Source organism: Peromyscus eremicus, chromosome 12 (genome assembly GCF_949786415.1).
Source record: "Peromyscus eremicus chromosome 12, PerEre_H2_v1, whole genome shotgun sequence".
Taxonomy (NCBI): Eukaryota; Metazoa; Chordata; class Mammalia; order Rodentia; family Cricetidae; genus Peromyscus; species Peromyscus eremicus.
Window position 1 is genome coordinate 2,538,485 of NC_081428.1, and position 20,671 is coordinate 2,559,155.

Sequence of the window (20,671 nt, forward strand, 5' to 3'; positions counted from 1 at the left end):
AGGTCCCTCCCCTGAGGAAAACCGACTTTCCCCACTCAAAATGCCTCAGCTAGGGATAGGGCTTTGTATGCCCCTTTCCCACCTGTGCTGAGATGTGGACTGGCTTGATCTTGTGCCGGCAGCCACAGTTGCTGTGAGATCACAAGAGCCACCACCCTGTCAAGTTCAGATGACATCGTTTCACCCCAGTCCTCCCTGACCTCTGGCTCCTACAATCTCCCCTCCCCTCTTGCAATGTCCCGTGAGCTGTGTGGGGAGGGGGTATGGTGTAAGTGTCTCATTTAGGGCTGAGTGCTTCCTAGTTACCCATCATCATTTAACATTACCATCTCTGTAATGACCTTGTCTTCAATGCAGGAGTTTAGGCCTTTGCACTTCAATTTGTAGATTTGAGGGGCACAATTTATCCCATCAGAACAGCTGAGGCACGGAGTATTTGTCCTGTTGCTACAATGTGATCACCCTTGTGCACAGCTTCACCGGGTGTGGCCATCTCTATCCTTTCGCTCTTCAGCTCCAACCCCAGCTCCCTCTCAGCACCTAGCACAGGCCAGAGTGTCTGAAGTGTGAGAGGACTTCATGAAGTCTGTCACAGGGTCACAGGGACCCCACTGGGCCATGCTGTGTAGTATGTACGTAACTGAGACCTCACAGACTATCCTGTTGCTTTGGATGCTTTTTATTTTCCTGGGAGAGTTGCTGAGATCAGCATGAATCCTTTTCCCATCAGCCTTTGCCAGCTGCATTCTGACCCCTAGCACCCTGGTGTATCTCTACATGGGACATGCTGGCCTTGTGAGAAGGTAGGGTTTTCTAGAACCTCGGGTTTTTTTGTATCATGTCTTTTGTTTTTGAGATAGTAGCCCAGGCTAGCTCGTGTTATGCATCTGAGGATGACCTTGAATCCATGATCCTTCTGCCTCTACCTCGCCAGTGCTGGGACTCCAGGCATGTGCTGCCAAACTTGGTTTGTGTGGTGCTGGGGATCAAATTGGGGTTTTATGCGTGCTAAGCAAACTCTCCACCAATTGATCTGCACCCCTAACCCATATCCTGGGACTTTGGAAGTGCTGAAGTCACAAAGCCACTCCAGCCTGTCCCCATTAAATCAAGGGGAGCGCGGTACGGTGGGGGTTGATTGGAACTTTATGGTCCTCCAGGGACTGACCCTCCAAGTTGACTAGAAGTGTCTCTGTGCACTTAAAAGCAGTCCTTGTCACTCTGGTTTTTGACTTTGCAAGCAGTGACATTTTTGAGGATCACGTCAACTCAGAGCCCCTTTTCTCATCCAGAACAAACAGTGCTTGGCTGGCTCTTCATCACCCTCTGTGACGCCTGAATGGAATCTGATAAAGAGACCTTTATGGCATTAATTACAACCCCGGCTCCTCGCTGCGTTTTATGTGCGAGCCTTGCGTGCTCTGTTTAATGTCAAGGAGAGAGCTCATAACACACCAACATTTATATGGGCCCATTAATCTTCAAAGCCTTGAACTGACTTTAGCCAGCCTCAATGGCCCTCTTGTGCAGGTAATAATAAGGCTTTTTAGTTTCATATTCTTCCTACTTCTTTGTAGATGAATTAAAAAAAATACCTAGAAAAATGTGTTATGATCTGTAGGACCCCCTGTCTCAGATCTGGGCCTGCGTTATGGCTGCTGGTTCCCTTCAAAGCTATGTGCATTGCAGTGGGGAAGCTCGGAGCCACGTGTGATACTCTAAGCCTTTGACTTGAGCCGAGCGAGCAAGCTGCTTTTCATTAAACACGCACGTCTGTTGGCGTGCACCTCTCTCAAATTAGCAAAGGGGTTTCTGTGTGCAGAGTTGGGACCGGAAGGAGTAGGGATCCTCTGGAGAGCCATGTCAGCTGACTGGTGTTTGCAGGCTGCTGTGCCCTGGCTGTGTTCACCCATGGAGGAACTGGACAGGCAAGCTCCCTTTCTCCCTGGAAGTCCCAGCTCTGATGTTTCATGAGGTCTGTGCTAGGCTGCACTTAGCAATTCCTAGACCTCATTTCTGAAAGCACAAGTCCAAGCCATATGTTTGCAAATTAATAGCAGGCAGAACTACATTCTGGGAAAGCGTAGGACCACTCAGTGTCCTCGTGGGTGTGTGCAGCAGCCTCTCTCCACTGTGATGCTTTCCAGCTGCTGTTGGGCTCTTGCTAAATTTATTTCTACATAAAGGGTTTGAAAATGTCAATGAAATAGTTTCAGTTTAATTTTTAATTAATTAAATCTGGTGGATTTGGATCTAAAATTAGGGAAGAAGAATAAAGTCTTCAGATACAGCTCAATGCGGCTCACTCATGCACGAGTGTACACACACACGCACGCACGCACGCACGCACGCGCGCGCACACACACACACACACATACACACACACACACATACACACACACACACACATACACACACACACACACACACACACATACACACACACACACACACACACACACACACACACACACACACGAGTTGGTCTTGGAGACGTGAGTTGAATGATGGTTACCGGCTGGGGTGAGTGGAGTGAGGATGTAGAAAGGAGAATGAACAGCTGCTGAGTTACAGTTAGAAAGGAGCAAAAGTCTCTGGTACTGTGTGGAATGACTAGGTAACAGCAAGCAGGACATGGATGGAAGAAAGAGCTTCAACATTTGCACCTTGAAGAAATGAGAGGAAGCAGTTGTTTAATGAGGCTGGACATGACACAGGCTCATTTTAAACTGCTACATAAACGTGTACAAACTGCCCACGGTATAGTTAGCACGTGATGTTGAAAATCAATTTAATTGAAATAAGAACTCCCTGCAGACTCGGCTCTTACCCGCCTGTACCGTGCCCAGCCTGACCACTGCGTTCAATCATGGTGGTGGCCGCAAGTGGTGCTCTCAAAGAGACAATCTAGTTAGGCGTGGTGGCTCACACTGGTGACCCCAGCACTTGGGAGGCAGGGCCAGGAGGATCACCATGAACTTGAGGCCTATGTGGTTTACATAGTGACTTTCAGGCCATCCAGAGCTAAATAGTAGGACCCTGTCTAAATAAAAAATAAGTAACCGAATGAATATCTACATTTATATACACATATATAAATGGGCAACTATTCAGTGGTTCAATAGCTCTCTGGGCCCGAGGGGGATTTCAGCTGTAGGAGATAAATAGTGTGTGTGTGTGTGTGTGTGTGTGTGTGTGTGTGTGTGTGTGTGTGTGATGTGTATTTGTGTGTGTGTGTGGTGAGTGTGTATATGGGGGTATATGTGTGGTGTGTATGTGTGGTGAGTGTGTATGTGGGGGTGTATTGTAGTGTGTGTATGTGTGGTGTGTACATGGGGGTGTATATGTGGTGTGTGTATGTGTTGCACTGTCTGCTGACTGTACCTGCTACAGAGCATACCACATTGGGTCAATCTCAGGTTATCTTTTGATTATCATTATGAAGTCTCAAATTAAAGTAATTGCTTGAGATACTGTCATTAAAGTCACATGGCCAGGGGATTGAGGTTTATCTAGGTATCTCCATCCTGCTAGAAATGCAGTGGCAGTGTTAACATACACTCTTCCTGCTTGGGAAGTGCATTGTGTCCACTCACCTTCAACAATTAACTCCTTTACCTTCTCTAGTCCAAACTATGAAGCAATTTTTGTGCGATCCATAGGCATGTATGCAGATGTTTGTAAAAACCAGATGTTTTACATCCTCTACATAGGATGCTCCAACCCTGTTGTAGACTACCAAGGAATCGCTCCACATCATTAAGTTCACCCCCAAAAAGTCGAGGTGATGGGTTGAGGTCAAGGTTCTCAAGTTGGGCCACAGCAGGTGTTTGCTCATGGTCTTGGGCACGGAAGTCTCAGATGCCACAAGGCTCTGCTCTCATGATGTCTCGGCCGCTCTGGCTTGGGCTGAATGCCAGTCATCTACCTGTTGCTTGAGGTCAGACATTCCTCACCTCTTGTAGTCTTCCATATCACACACAGTCTCTGCAGAAGACGTTTTTGTTTAGGGGCAGGGTCTCATGTAACCCAGGCTGGTATTGCACTTGTTGTGTAGTTGAGGATGACCTTGAACTTCAGATCCTACTGCCTCTGACGTGGTTACTGCCACACCAAGTTTATGTGGTGCTGGGCATGGAACCTGAGGCTTCATCCATGCTAAGGGAGAACTCTACCAAGTGAGCTGCATTTCCAGCCTCCTTCAGGAGATTCATCTTGACCCAAGATCTCTGTCCTCAGGCTCCAATCATGTATCTGCCTTTCTCAGTATTTCAATTCCATTCCTACATTTCCTTAGCTTTCATGGCCTCCACCCCCACGCACCCTCAGAGTGCCCATGTCACCTCTTTTAAGTGTTTGCTTCTTCAGGAAGTCTTCCTAGAGCCCCGCAGGGCACGGCTTTCTTTGCCCATCCTCCTCGGCAGCCCAACGATCCATCCAAGTCTGTCATAATTCTGCTAGAGTGACATTTGCTATGGCCTGTTTGGCTTCACCAGAAGCAACCACAGCCTCTTTTTATGAGTACTCGGTTTCACTCTAAACTCAGTGGCACGCTCCTCCTCCCTCTGCTTCCAGGTACAAAGAGCAGCAACTCCATACTCTTTGGTCCAGTTACATGGGATAGGAAGTCTGCCCAAGCGTTTAATTAACCTTTGTGACATGCATGTGAGTTAGAGAGAAAATTAACGGAGGGAAAAATGGCAGAGCCAAGCAAAGCAGTTGGGCAAGTCGTCGCTCCCGGATTTACCTGGCTCCCCTTGTAATTAGATCACACGGGGACGCAGCACCGGCTAATTGCCAGGCTGCCCACCAGGGAACTCCAGCACGGTCTGCAACACCCAGGCCTTCCCCCACCGCAGGACAGATGTTGGGTGAGGCCTGCTTCCCACACAAACATCTGCTCTGTTGTTTCCAGCCAGTCACAAGAGCCTACCAGCTTGTGCAAACAAGAGATGGATGTCTGGGTGAGGTGCTTGGCCTTGCCAAAGTTCTGAGCAAGAGTTGGGCTTCTTCAGCATCTGATCCCGCCTTCTCTGATTACGTCGATCACATCAGGGATCAGAGCTTCTCTCCCTGCATTTCAGGACCAGAATTTGAATACAGAGCTTCCCTTTGCTGGACTTGGATCCAAATGAGTCTGAGAAGCAATAGACTTTTGACACTGACATGGGTCTGTTTTTACATTGCCAGCCTTGGCTTTTTGGTCTTTATTCAAATACACCAGGGACAAAGTGAACATCAGAGACTGACAGAGTTGCCCACACAAGGCACACTATCCCTAGTTACAGATGTTTTAGGGGTCACTAGCTCAGGGGCCTGGGTTTTGCCCCAATAGCTCCATGGTCCAGAAAGAGGCTGGACCCTATATGGGAATAATGGGGACAGCTCACGACGGCAGTTGATTTCTTTCGAGCACTTGATAATTTGCAGATGTTGGCAGTTGCCAGTGAAGCCAGAGCTAAGCTTTAAATGCTTCAAACCACAAAGATGTATCATTTCTCCCATCTGATTCCTGGAAGTTACTCAGCGATGCAGTGACGTGATCCACAGTGACAAACAGGCCTGTTCTCTTTGGCAGCCTGCAAGTGCCCACGCGGTATATGGCTGTTCATCAACTGCATTGCTCCATAGAGATGGAGAAGATTCTATTTGCTCCTGTTGGGGGCCCATGGAGATCATCTGTCATGCTCAGGTGACAGTGTATTTTTATTTTTTATTTTTTATTTTTTTTGAGACAGGGTTTCTCTGTGTAGCTTTGGAGCCTGTCCTGGAACTTGCCCTGTAGACCAGACTGGCTTTGAAATCACAGACATTCACCTGCCTCTGCCTCCAAGTGCTGGGATTAAAGGTGTGCGCCACCGCCACCGCCGCCGCCGCCACCACCACCACCACCACCCAGCAACAGTGTATTTTTAAAAAGTCCAATTCTGTAAAACATACTCCCAAACCAACAGAGTATTTGCACAGGTTTCTCATTTTTAAAAATGATTTATTTTATTATATATATGTACACACATGAATACTTTGCCTGCATATTCATAAGTACACCTTATATTTGCCTGTGGAGGTCAGGAAAAAACTTTGGATACTCTGGAATGGGAGTTACTAGTGGTTATGAGTCACCCTGTGGGTGCTGGGAACTGAACCCGGGTCTTCTACAAGAACAACCAGTGCTCTTTGCTGCTGAGCCATCTCTCCTGCCCAACTTGTACAGGTTTCTAAGGTCTGAGTCAGGACGAGTCAGCCTTTTGCTATGACCCCTTTAGGCAGCTTGCTAAAGCCTCCAGACCCTCCCCAGAATACAGACTCAAAGCGAATGAAGTCAACTATATCAGATTCCCGAGGAAACCATTTTGTTGAAATGCAGCTAAAAAAATACGTCAGCTGCAGATCTGCACTATGCTAACCCATGGTATCTTCATTAGTGCTCCAAAAATAAGATGGTGTATCTTTCCAGGGGCCACAGTAAACTTCTAAGTCACCTCCAACAGTGGCTATGCCACATACAAATGGGGGACTCTCTGTTCCGTTGAAAATCCTAGGCACAGTGAACATAGAAGAATTTCCTTCTCATCTGATATCAGGGGTGTGGTGGTCTGAAGGGGAATGGCCCCTGTAGGCTCATATATTTCAATGCTTGTTCTGCAGTTGATGGAATTGTTTAGGAAGGATTAGGAGGTGTGGTCTTGTTGGAGGAGGTGTGTCACTGGGGGTGGGCTTTAGGTTTAAAAAGCCTATGCCTTTCTAAGTGTTCTCTCTCTCTCTCTCTCTCTCTCTCTCTCTCTCTCTCTCTCTCTTTCTCTCTCTCTCTCCCTCCCTCCCTCCCTCCCTCTCCTCTCTGCCTTGTAGTTGTTGTATCTAAAGTCTTAGCTGCTGCTCCAGCACCATGTCCGCCTGTCTGCTGCCATACTTGCTGCCATGATGGTCCTGGACTCACTCTCTGAAACTGTAAGCAAGCCCCTGATAAACTCTTCCTTTAATAAGTTGCCTTTGTCATAGGATTTCTTTATAGCAATAGAAAAGTAACTAAGACAAGGGAGCCCCTGGCTCCTAACTCAGAATAGGGCCTTGTGCTGGCCCCTCCCCTGTGTGGCAGTCTGCATTGGAAGTTCATATCCACAGTCTTCTTGATCCTGGGGTGGTGATCACCCTCCAGCCTCAGGCATCTCCGAGTCCCGTCTTCACTTCCCTAGGGTCTCCTGGCAGAATTGGCTCTAACAATGATGCTTAGAACTTTCAACCGACTGTCAGTCAAGCCAATCCACACCGAGAGCTTTGGTTCTTTTCATATGAGCCTGTAGCTGTATAATGGGTCCATTCTGGCCTCTATAACTTCCCATAAAGCAAGACACCAAATAAGACCTGGTTGTTTTCAACAAGGGAGCTGATGTTTTTGTTTCCATGTGGAGGCTGAAAACAACAGAAGGCTGTTCCCTCACAGTTCTTGGGGCAAGGTGTGTAAAGCCACCGAGTCAGCAGGGCTGGAGATCTGCTGAGGGTTCTAGAAGAATTATTCCCAAGTGGGGGCTCTGAGAGCGCCTTGGCTTGTAGGTACCCTTCCCCAGACTCGTGTCTCCCTGTGTGACCCCACCCCTTCCTGTACTGACAGGAAGTTACAGTCATGATGTGTAGAGCCCACCCAAACCCAGGGGGATCGCATCTAAAGATCTTTAAACTAATCATGCCCACAAAAATCTAAATTTATTTCCAAACTAGGTCTCGTTCACAAGCACTGAGGGCTGAGATCTGAACATGTCCTTTTGATACAGTTCAGCCCACTAGGACACCTGGGTTACAAAGATCCTAAACTACCATGGGATAATCCTTCTGTATGCGGTGAATATATATTGCTCTCATTGGTTAATAATAAAGCTGATTGGCCTGCAGCAAGGAAGGATAAATTTAGGCAGGACAATCAAACTGAGGACTTGGATGAAGAAGGGAGTCAGGAGAGGTTTGAGTGAGCCACCCAAGGAGCAAGATACCAAAGGACAAGGAAAGCCATGGGCCATGTGGCAGTACATAGATTAATAGAAATGGGTTAATTTAAAAGTAAGAGCTAGTTAATAATAAGCTTGAGACATTGGCCGAGCTCTTTGTAATTAATATAAGCTTTTGTGTGTTTATTTGGGACTGGGTGGTTGGGACAGAAGAACTCCACCTCTGTTTACACTAAAGGAAGGATGGGAAGATGGTTCTGGACTGACAGAGGCCCTGCTCAGGCTACAGAAGGCCCACATGAGCGTCACAGAGAACCTAAATCCTTATTCCTCTTACTGGCTTCTTAAAACTCCGTGAGCCAAGGCTATGGCAGCTCCAGGTTGGAGACAGGCAAATGAGACCCAGTGGGTGACAGACTTGCTCTGGTCCCCAGAGGTAAAGGCTGGAGGCCTCCACGGCCTTCCTGGCTTGCTCTTGTGCCTTGATACCGTGTGTTCACCAAGGTTCATGTTCTGAAGTATGGTGGTACGAGGGAGGGTGGAGTCTTGAGATGTGAACACACCGGAAGGTTGTCAGTCATAGGGGTATCACCCTCAGCAGGATTGAGAGGCTCTCAGTGATAACTTGTAGGTCCTCCAGGGGTGAAAGTCAGAGTAAGACCAGGTCCTCTGTACTCCCCTGTTTCCTGCCTTACGTGGTATTGCCTCCTCTCATCTGAAGTCCCATCGTTGTGTGACACAAAAGACTTTCATGAGACACCATGACCATCCCTCAAACTGTGAGCTAACTAAATCTCTTTTTTTAAATAAATAATTCAGATTTATGCATTTCATTATAGCAACAGAAAACAGACTGATAGCATCTAAGGTAGTAGTGCTTTTCCGTGTGTTTCTATTCAGGTTTTTAAATACTTGAATAAATTTGAAGTCCAGCCTTCTATTGTAGCTGTTCTCAGTTGTTGGCAGCAGAATAGCACAGATCTGGGACATGACTGACATCATCACAGGACATTGTTCTTGACAGCTTTGCTCCAGATGAATGTTCTCAATTTTTTGCAGCAATACATTGAACAGGAATCCTCATTTAAATGGATACTGTTTCTGTGTGTATGCATGTGATGTGTGTATGCTTGTGTGTATGTGTGTTTGCACAGGCATGTGTACATGTGGAGGCCAGAAACTGATGTTGGGTGTCTTCCTTGATTGCTCTCCACTTTTTATTTTTAAACTGAGGCAGGGTTACTCACCAAACCCAGAGCTCACCAATTCTAGGTAGTCTGGTTAACCATATTGCCCAGGGGGACCCCTGCCTTTGCCCTCTGGGTGTTGGAATTACAGGTAGTCTACTACACTTCCCATCTTTCAGGTGGGTGCTGAGGATCTGAACTCTAGTTCTCAGGGCTTTCCTCTCCGAGTCAGTCCCTGGAGCACCCATTTTTGATAAATAATTTAATGGAAAAAAGAAGCAAATAAGATTCCCCAAACATAACCATATTCTAAGCAATGCCAAAGAATAGCCAAGTGCAGCTGCATCTCAGCATCATAGGGGATTGTCTTTGAAACATGACTTTCAGACTCAAAACAGCAAGGGTGAGTTACAGTCAATGTAGTGTACTTACCAAGGCAAGGAAACTGGGTGGGTTTCTCCTCAGACATCTAGAGCCTGCAATGGCTCAGATAGGAAAGGACTTTGCATCCCTCATTTTGGAGCACCCTACTCAAGTTCTACTATTTTTCTCAAGTTCATCAGCTGTGGGATGGTCTTTCTGTACACCATGAATATGTGTTGCTACCATTGGTTAATAGGGAAGCTACTATGGCCTATGGCAAGACAGGTTAGAGCCAAGTGGGAAATCCAAGAGAAATACAGGGGAAGAAATGTGGCATCAGAGGAGATACTTCAAGCTGCCGAGCAGAGCAAGATGTAATGGGACACAGGTAATGCCACGAAGCCACATCGCAAAACATAGATTAATGGAAATGGGTTGTATTAAGTTGTAAGAGCTAGCTAATGATAAGCCTTAGACCAAATAGTTTATAATTAATATAAATTTCTGAGTAATTTTTCTTTTAAGCGGCTGTGGGACTGCAGATGGGAGAGATTTGTCCAGACTACGGGGCTGAGCAGGACCGAGAAACTTCTGGCTACATTCATCAATTCTTTTCCTTTTTCTTTCCTCTTCTTCTTCCTATTGATCTGTTTCTTAAAAATATAATTTTATTTTTAATTATTTGTATGTCTGTGTGTGGGTATGTGCACATGAGTGCAGGTGCCCACAGAGGCCAGAAGAGGGTGTTGGATTCTCCAGGAGGTAGAGTGATACAGGTGATTGTGAGCTGCATGAGGTGGGCGCTGTGATCTGAATTTGGGTCCGCTGGAGGAGCAGGAAGCCCTCTTAACCACTGAGCCATCTCTCCAGTCCCCAAAGATCTGTTTCTTGTAATGGAACTCATGAAAAGGCATTTGAGGTGGAGGCTGGTAATTCACTTCTCAGCAAATCTGGGCAGGGCTCGTGACAGAGTGAAGTAGCTGTGGAAACTTTGGGTAGGTGTATTTGGTTCCAGAGTAGGCACTTCTAGAAGAACAAGGCATGAGGAGGGCTGTGGTGGCACAATGGGACCAGAATTTGCTGCAGGCATCATTTATTGAAAGGAAACCTGATATTTGTTCTACCTGGAGCTGCTCAGCCCTCTCTGCAGGGGTTGGACTTGACAGGTCCTCATGACTGCTTTCATGACCACTAATCTCGTAGGCGGGGTTATTAGAACTATCCACACATCTTAGAAGCTTGATTATCATCTGATTGCTGTGTTGGCCCAGATAAGAATCCCAAATCCTGTGAGCTCTTGCTGACAGCTGGGGAAAATGAGGAAGTGTGCATCCTTGCCCATGGGCAGGCACATAGGTCACATGATGGAAGGCAGCTGATGTCTACTCCCAGCTGCTGCCCTGGAGTGATGCACAGGGTCACAAGGGAGCCCTGGGTGTCACCTGCTGCTCTCCGCGCCCTGGGGGTCATTTCTGAATCTGGATGGTTTTCCCACAGAGAAGTTGCTGTGTTTGAATCTTGATTGTGGTGCAGACAAACTCTAACCTGATGGTGAGTGCTCCCAACTGTCCTGGGAAGGCCTGCCAGTGTGTTTGCTGATACTGGATCACATCACTGAAGATGGAGGGGTGGCTTATAATTTAACTCACAGTTCTGGAGGATGGAAGTCCAGATGTGGCAACATCTGGCAGAGACCTCATGCTGTGTTGTAACATGGCAGAAAAGTGGAAGGAAAAGATACATGTGAAAGAGGGTGACCACACTGGGCCTGGGTTTGCTTTGCACTGACCTGCTCTTTGCAGAATGAACCTACTCCAGAAAGACAGCTGTCAGTCCCTCTTACCAGCCCCAACTCTCAATACCATTATATCAGCAATCAAACTCCAACTTGAGCTGGGCATGGTGGTGTACGCCTGTAATCTCAGCCCTAGGGAGGCTGAGGCAGGTGAATTGGGAGTTGGATGCTAGTCTAGGTTACATAGAGATATCTTGTCTCAAACAATGATGCTAAAAAACCAATAAAGATGAAAAGTTTCCATTTGAGTTTTGGAAGAGTAGAGGAAAGAGCCACATTGAAACTATCACATAAGCACTCAGGGACTTCAGGGTCTAGGGACCTCCTTGAAGACCTGTTAATTCAGTTCATTGGGAGAGGGTGGCTTGGATGCTTGCCTGTGGAGTTGCATCATCTTTCTGATAGTGTGAGGAAATGTTGGGGCCAGTCAGCATACCACTGGGTCATTTATCCTGATGGGTCAGAACCCTTCAAAAGCTGGGTTTTCCTGTTCTCAATTCCTACTAAAAACACCCCCTGCCAATTCCAGTGGCCTTGGAGGCTCCTGGAAGGGGGAGACAACAGGGAACCAAGGTGAGATTTGTTGAGATGTCAACAAATGTCCTGTGGGTGGAACAGGACCGTGAGCCCTTGGGGTCATCTGGCCAAAGACACAAACAGCCCAGGGTAGGATGGAGTGGAAAATGTTTCCCTCAGCTTTCTGGGGACCAAACACACTCAGAGCCCTCTGTCTTCTTCCCTTTCACATTAGGAACTTTCTGTCTTCCAGGCACCCAAGATACATGGATGTGGACAGAGGTACCCGTGTGTGCCTTTGTCAGTATGGCTCCCTGTGTCAGGACAGGCTCATATCCTGTAGTCTGGTCGTGAGTGTGTGTGTTCCTCTGTGGGTCACTTTTCTGCCGTGCTAAGGGTCACACTGGGAAACTCACACGTCTAGGAAAGCACACTGCCTCTGAGCTCCAACTCCAGCCAATGGCTGTGATTGACAGTAACTGCAGCTTACCGACTTGGTATTAGGTGCCCAAGTCTTCCCTCATTGTCCTTCTGTTTTCCCTGCATGGCTTCCATAATTCAGGGCTCTGCAAAGTTGAGCTGATTTGTTGGGCTGGGAAGGCAAGGCTAACAGGCTTGTTTGAGACCTATGAAGACTTTCCCCAGAAGGTAAAGTATGTTTCCTTCTCAGGGCTCATTGCCGAAGTCATAGCCAGGGCAGTGTATGGGACCCACAGGACAGGACCAGCTGGATAGCTTCAGAGGTTGGCCAGGGTTTATCTGAGGCAGCTATTCCCAGGCATGGGCAGATAGGATGGGCGAGGGAGTGGCCTCGGCAGACACCAACTTTTCGGGAATGGAACACAGTTTTGAGAAGATCGTTACACTGTAACAGCGCCTTCACTCATTTTAAGACCTTATGTGTTTACTTGCTGTGATGGAGATGTGGGCTCAGCTCCTCTGTGGACTGTGCACAGAATGATACAGCTCTGTTATACATAGGGAGTGTGCCCCACTGTCACTAAGGAGGTCAAAGCAGTGGTGTTGTCCCGGGGGAGGTAGCTGTGTCCCCTTAACCACTATGACTTCTAGAGCAGTGGTTCTCAACCTGTGGGTTGCAACTCACACAGGGGTCATATATTAGACATCCTGCATATCAGATATTTACATTATGATTCATAACTGTAGCAAAGTTACAGTTATGAAGCAGCAACGAGAATAATTTTATGGTTGGGGAGTCACCACAGCATGAGGAACACCTCAAAGCGTCACGGCATTAGGAAGGCTGAGAATCACTGTTCTAATAACTTCAAACGGTTCCACTCCCAGAGGACTAAACATTCAAACATGTGAATCTGTGGGGGCCAATCTAGCCACCACAGTAGCTGCTGTAGCTGCCTCCTCCCTCCAAAACAAGTGTGATTCCTTTGCCAGCTACCAAAATGGAAGTAACTAAGTTGCTCCCTTTACATCACGGCTGCTTCACGGCACCTTTGGGTGTCTAACGCTCTCCATGGCTTGGGGTGATAGACCTAGATCATTACCAAGCTGGGCCTGGTTATGGTTTCTGAATCGTAGAGTCAGTGTGGCTTTGATTATGTTTGCCCCTCTGGGAAGTGAACTCTCCTGTAGGGAGTAGGAAGGGACCCCCTAGCTCCACAGCAGTCTCCACCTGCTGAGGGTGGGGGATAGGGTTGAACAGGCACCTCGGACTACCTGGTGAATGCTCATATCTGCTGTGACCACTCCCCAACCTGAGCCTTTACTGATGCTTTGTTGAAAGGATGACTCTTGCCTTGAGAGCCTTTTCAGCCACCTCTGCCTACAAGAGCCCCATCTGTCTGTCGAGGTCTAGCTGAGACGCCGCTACCTCCATGCTTCCCTGATCAGGCTTTTTAGTTTGGTTTGGTTTTTGGAACAGTCTCATGTATCCCAGGTTGATTGAGAACTCCCTATGTAGCTGAAGATGATCTTGAATTTCTGCTTCTCCTGCTTCCACCTCCCAAGTGCTAGGGTCACAGCCATGTGCCACCGTGTCAGGCTTGTGTGATGCAGAACCCATGGCTTCGTGCACAGTTAGGCAAGCATTCTACTCTGTGAGCTGCATCCCTGAACCTCCACCATTGCAGATACCTTGTTTTCACATTGGGGTTGCTATGGCGATTCTGCTTTGCTCATTGGGATGGATTCTACTCGGCTCCCTTGTCTCCCCAAGGGTATCCGAGTCTGACCATTAACTGCCCAGACTCTCATCATAAGGGCTCACTCATGTTTTTGCAGGCCAGCAAGACGAAGCTGAGGAGCTGGGTACAAACTGTGGCGGAACAGGGATGACTGGGGTGGCTCAAACAGACCTGTTGATAGAGATGTCTCTATCAGCAAGAGAATCACAGTCACGCCATTGTGGAAATGGCCTTCTCACCAAGAGAAAGTATGACAACAACATTTATAACAGCCGGCAGGTCTTAGATGCTCCACATGGACATGAGAGAGAGTCAGGTCCTCACAGCAGTTCACACTCAAGGACTCTCCCTCATTATTGCAGCTGGGAAAAAAAATAATCAAGATTTGTCTCTGTAGAAACAAGGCCAGGGGCTGGTCCAGGGTCTGCTGCTGCCTCAATGTACGGGGCACCCCAATACTTCAAAAACAGTTTGCTTCATGAAGTGGCTTTCCTGTCACCAGCACATGTGACATAAAGAGATCTCAGAAGCCATTCTCTGTACACCACAGAAGCACATTATATTGCTCAAGTCTGGGGTTCCCCTTTGGCTTCCCACTGGACTGTCAAGTCTGGGGTTCCCTCTTTGGCTTCCCACTGGACTGGCAGAGCGGGTTCAATCCCAGCTCTAATGACACATGTTGGGGACAGGTGACTCCATGTGCTGCCGGCCTTGGTGTTCAGATTGTGATTTCACCAGACATCTAGTCTGAAGCCTTGTTTGTTTTAGGAGATGACTGGCCATGAGCTCCGTGGAACGAAGGCTCAGGACCTTTTCCATCACCCCATGAGCCCGGCGTATCTAGCCTGCTGTCCCCCAACCCACTCCCACAGGCCCACTGGTCTTGCAGGTTGCTGATTTACTAAACATTTCCTGGCTCCTTCTTCCTCTGGATGGAAGAATGTGTGGGGGGAAAGCCGGCTATAGGAGAAACAGGGAGCCTTGGATCTACTGCTGAACAAAGGTCAGGTGACAAAATCTAGCTTGAATGGGACAGTGTTGGTTCCTATAATGACTGTTCAAGTTTCAAAACTGAAGAAGGTAGGTCTACCCCAGGCCAGGGAATCATGAATCAATTGGGCATCTCTCTAAGCCCTGGTTACCTACTCTAACACACGGGTTCTAATACATGCTTTTAGAGGCAGACTGAATGTCAAGAAGAGATTTCATAGAGAGCTCCTTGCAAACTAGGAAAAAGATTCAACAGTGGGTAGCATTTAATCAAAGTGGTATGACATCAGAACATTGTGTTGTGTGAACTTTACTATCCAGTTGTTTGCCAAGGGTGGTTTCTTCACGTTTGAGAGTCCTTCCTCCTGTGGCCCCAGGACGGCATGTCCTGAGCTCTCCTGTGCCCACAGATACCTTTTCAGAGAGGCAGAGGGATTGGGTCTGGGTTTCAGAGCTGCCTCCCTCATTCACAGTCTGTGATTTCACGACTCTTTAAGAAAGCTTGGTCTGCTGGTATTGGTTGGTTGGTTTCTTAAGAACAAAGCAAGCCAGACAGCCTAAACACGAAATACAACCCTGGCAGTGAATTACATGGGCTTTGAGAAAAGCATTAGGCAAGAATGGTTATGTCTAATATTGGGCCCTCTGGCTTTGCCAGGGCCAGGTAACCAGAATCAGATGTCTAAACTTGATATACACCTGCAGAAACACTGAAGGCTTTTAGTGTGCCAAGCACTTTCGTTCAAGCTGTTTGAAAGCATTCAATAACTTTCCCTTACAAGACATGCTTGTAATCTGACTCTTTGTTTTCCCAAACAAAATTACCCATGTTTCAGTAAAGCTTGCTTCAGCATCTTGGCCTTTGCAGAGGGGCTTTTCATTTGGATTTGCTTTGCTTCTGTGGCGTTTCCATGCCATCCCTGGGGAGGGCTCTGGCAATTACATTAATGTTGTGTTATGTGTTTGAGGCCCATCTTGAGTTTCTCCCTTGCAGTGGATAATGTGATTGTTGGAAGAGGTTCAGCTAGACTAGGGGGTTGGGCAGGATGGGGGGAGGCTCTGTCCATAAAAGACTTGCTGTGCAAGCATAAGTTTAGAGGCCCCACACCCAAATAAAAAGCCAGGCACAGACTCCAAAACCTGTAATCCTAGCACCTGGGAAATGGAGACAGGAGGACTCCTAGGGTTTTCTGGTCAACCAGTGTAGCCTAATTGGTGAGCTGTAGGCCAATGAGAGGCCCTGTCTCAAAAAGTAAAGTGGAAAAGTTGCTGGGGGAGACAGCTAATGCTGACCTTTGGCCTGCATGTGCACATGTACACATGAACACTAAATGCACACACACACACACACACACACACACACAAAGGGAGAGTGGAAGAGAGAGACACACGAGAGAGAATTTTCATCTGTCAAGTTAGATTCTAAGTTCAGAGTAATCAGTCTCAGGCTCTAGGTGGCTTGATTGCCCCACAGCAGGAGGCTGGCTGGTCCCTTTGTAAGAACACCTCTCCGCATTGCTACCTAGCTCTTGGCTGTTGGACTGTAGCTGTGAACCCCACCCCCCTTACTTCTTCCCATTTGGGGCAGTTGAAATCTTAGTCTAGTACGATTGACAAAATACAGTAGAATAAAGAAACCCTAGGGCCTTCCTTTCTTCACGCAGCTTCTGCCTTGATTCATCTTTGAGAGCTCTACCTGTGTCTGGCCCTGACCTCCGCATCACGAACAGAGGCCAGCCCAGAGTGTGGTCTCTGCAGCACTGTGGTTTGCTCTTTTGCTCATCTGAGTTTCTGTGTCACAGATGTCAACCACTGTCCCTGAGCGCCTTTAATTCTAGCTAAGTTGAACACGGTCGTTGGCTATCAGAATCCAAGTCCTCTGAATCCCGCTTTATCTGAGGGAGTACCATTTAGCGACCATCTTGTCACCTCTTCTGTGACCGCTGCTTCTCACAGCATCTGTCCCAATACAAGGCTCCAGATCCATGTGTCAAAACCTCACTCACAGGAGGCACTGAGAGGGTTGAGAGGGTCGACAGCCCGGGGAGCTGAGCGTTTCTGCTGCAATAACACTAATGGCTGTAGGAAAAAGCATTTCCGTGCCTAAAGCAGTCCCTCCTGGGCTGTCTTGCTCAGCTTCCTATCTCCCTTCGTGGGTTTCAGCTCTCTTCCCTTTTGTTTTTCTTGTTTCTCTACTCTGCTCTTTCCCTACTCCTACAATTCTTAAGAAAATTCCCAATGGCATAATCTAGCTACTTCCTTACGCTGAGCTGCATTTTCAGGATCTTAACTTCTGCCCAAGCATTTGTCGAAGGTGTTTTACTACATACACACTTGGCCATTTCCTGAAAAGATAGTCCAGTGGTGTCAATCATATAGTATGGGCTGTCTGTCTGCATGGGACCTGAGAGTCATAGACATTTATCAATGACTATTTGTTAATCATGTGCTCTTGGGGATGGGTAGATGACCAGGCCCACCAGTCATCTGTGTTCAACCATCATTATGTTCAAGGTTCTTAGTCTCCTAAGAGAGACAGAACTCAGTTATCAGTGTTGTGGACCAGTCTGTCAGAGGTATCATCTCCAGTAGATAATTGGAGCAAGCCCACCAGAAGCTTTGACTAGGGTTTCAGGAAATTTTTTAAGAAAGGGAACAACCCTTAGCTAGACCTAAACATGCTGGAAACAAAGCAGTGGGAGAGAATCCCCAGTGTAGAGTTCAGAGAGTAAACAGAATCCCCAGTGTAGAGTTCAGAGAGTAAACCAATCTTGGAGACACTGGGATAGGTAGACATCCAAAGTCAGTATGGATTTGGGGAGTAAAAGGAGTAGTGAAGTAGTTTCCCATGATGGTTGTGTGTGTTCATGCATATGAATGTACATCTGTGTGAGTACACATGTGTGCAAGGATGTGTGGAAGCAGAGGCTAACCCCAGGCATCATTCCTCAGGCAGCAGACAGGGTTCTCACAGGCTTTCTGCATAGGCTGGACTTCCTGGCCAGCAAGCCCAGGGTCTGCCTGTCTCCACTTCCCCAGTTCTGGGAAAACAGGAGCATAGGTACCTACCCCTGGCTTTTCTAAAACATGGTCTAGGGCTTGAACTCAGGTATTCATTCCTACAGCAAGCACTTTACTGACTTTGATATCTCCCTAGCCTGATGCTTGCAGTTTCTGTAGGGTGTCTAAGGAGTCTGGAAGGTCCCAACCACACAACAAGAGAAAAGCCCAACACACTGCAAATTATTGAGTCTTCAGCCAATCAATCAATCAATCAATCATCAATCAATCAATCAATCATCAATCAAAGGACAGAGGTCACAGGGAAACACACTACCTCCCACCTCTGAAATTAGAAAGACAGAGAGAAATATGAGTTATGGGAGCAGAAACCCTAGACCAGAAGTCTCCATGGCAACTATTATGAGGTTTCTTTGACCCAGTACAGTATGCCTAGCTTTCAACAGAAAGTACAAGGTGCACTAGGAGACACAAAAGACATTGGAGAAGCTGGAGCAAGCGTCACAATGATTTGGATGTGGCTCTGTTGGGCCTGGTAAAGGCTAGGTGGTGAGGGTTGGGAGAGGGATGGAGCACAGCTGTTTGGGAACGCACCTCTGGGAGGTCTGTCTCCTTGCTCCATTGGGATTCCCTGAAACTCTGTCCTCACACAATGCCCAAGGCACCACTGCAGCTCCTACAAACGCCCAGGTGAAGGAGGACAACACCAGCAGGGGTGTCAGAAAGGCCTGCTGGGCTTGCCTTGGGCTCAGATCTGGCTTCTAAGATTGAGGGTAGGAAAGGAGGATGGTGATGGACGCATAAGCAATGACGTATTGCTTTAGCGGAACATGATTAGAACTGATCATTGTTCCCACTTCCTTCCTTTGTTCTGTCACTCAACGCTGACCTCTGGTCTGTGCTGACTCAGTCGCCTATTCTCTTAGCAGCTGTGATGAGCATTACCACCAACACAGACAATGGTAGGAAGCTGGTGTGGGGGCCTTACCGGGGAATAGACAGGCCTGTGGGAGAGTGGAGGAGGCGGCTGATGGTCGGTAGGGCAGGCCTTGGAGGAGGCCCGTTCTCTTCCCTTGGAGGAGAAGTTGCTTTTTAGACTCAATCCCACTGTGCTGACATCAGAATTTGTCATCTGTGACCACAGTAATAGTGGACACATGCCAGATGGTGGACCCAGGCACAGTGAGTGGCACCCCCAGACACGTGGCAAGGCGATCACGGTGACAGTAGTGACTGTCAACCTGACAGAGTCACCCAGAAGACAAGCCTCTGGCATGATTGTGAGTTTCTAGATTGGGTTAATTGAGGTGAGCTTACCTGAATGTGAGCAGCACCGGTCCATGGAGTCCCACCCTGAATAAAAAAAGCCAGAGTGAGCTGAACACTGGCATCCTCTCCCTACTTCCTGATTGCAGGTGCGGTGTGACCAGCCACCTCAGATGTCTGTGCCCTGGCTTCCACTGGACTGCACCTTCAAACTACAAGCCACAATTAACCCTCCCTTTCAACTTTTTCAGATGTTTTGACGTAGTAAAGTAACTAATACAGGGGCGCTCTTCACAGGTCGGCTCTGACTTAATCTCCCACGCCACAGAGAATTAATAGAGTTTTAATCCCCGGAGCAGGAGTTTTCCACAGGAAGCCCACAAACCTTCTCGTGTGTCTACCACTCCATTGAAGGCAGCAGGCAGAGCCCTTTATGGATTTAGAGTTTGGCCATCGGCAAGTCAGTTGAAGGGCCTGCTGAGCCCGGCGCCCACCACAATGAGATGAGTTGTGTGTCCAGAGCAGGTGGGTCAGAGTCACAGCAAATGCAGCCTGGAGGCTGCACAGCCACCAGCAGAGGGGCCAGAGGTTGGTGCCAACGGCCTGTTTGAAGTTACTCACCTATCTGTATTTCTCAAATTCTGGATAAGTGAGTTTGACTTTGGGGTGACATGAATCTACCACTTACTAGATGTGTGAGCCTCAGAAAAATCGTATGTACTTTCCAAGTTCAGTTTCTCCCTGTGTGATGAGGTCAGAGGCAGCTCGTTCCAGGGGTCACTGATACACCTTGGAGAGAGAGGGAGCAAAGGCCATTTCTGTGCACAGCTCAGGAGAAGGATGGCTCTGAAGTTGACTGTGGCCTTTTTGACTCAAACAAAACAGAAGCCTCAACCACTCCTTCTCTCACGGGCCCCAAGCGGTGGTAATCAAAATGACAGAGACAGAGACAGTCTCCAGAAAGATGGGTGTATTCTGCAGTGACACCAACACCCATGTCATAGCAAACTGTGGGTACATCCGGGGAGTCTGAGGCAAGATAAGGAGGGTCACACAAGCAGTTTGTAAATTAAAAGTCAGTCATCAACGACGGGACCAGCAACAGGGCTGAGGGGCAGTTCACAGCTGGACAGGAGATGTCCTTGCAGAAATATTTTTGGAAGAAGATTCTTGCCCTGGTCTGAGGACTATCTCTACCAGCACTGGGCAAGGCTGCTTCCACCTAATGGTCTGTTTAATCCCCATATCTACACTGGGAGCAGGCTCAGTGCTAACCGTTTTGACAGACATGGAAACTGAGGCACATGCCTCGTGAGTAGTTTGTCCCGGGTGGCTGGGGTGTAATGAAGGAACCGAGATGCAGTCCCTGTGCCACGCCCCTTTGGAGGCTGAGGCCCCTGAGGTCTGGACAGTGACATTTGGAACTGAGCT

General features: G+C 47.8%; 1 long non-coding RNA gene across 1 annotated transcript; it reads right to left on the bottom strand.

Annotated features, from left to right (window-relative positions):
* Positions 1-15,247: 15,247 nt before the first annotated feature.
* On the bottom strand, positions 15,248-19,139 carry LOC131922603 (uncharacterized). Its single transcript, XR_009382340.1, has 2 exons — positions 18,963-19,139; positions 15,248-15,510 (listed from the first exon to the last, which is right to left on the bottom strand). It is a non-coding gene; the product is annotated as an uncharacterized LOC131922603 (long non-coding RNA).
* Between the last annotated feature and the right edge of the window lie 1,532 nt (positions 19,140-20,671).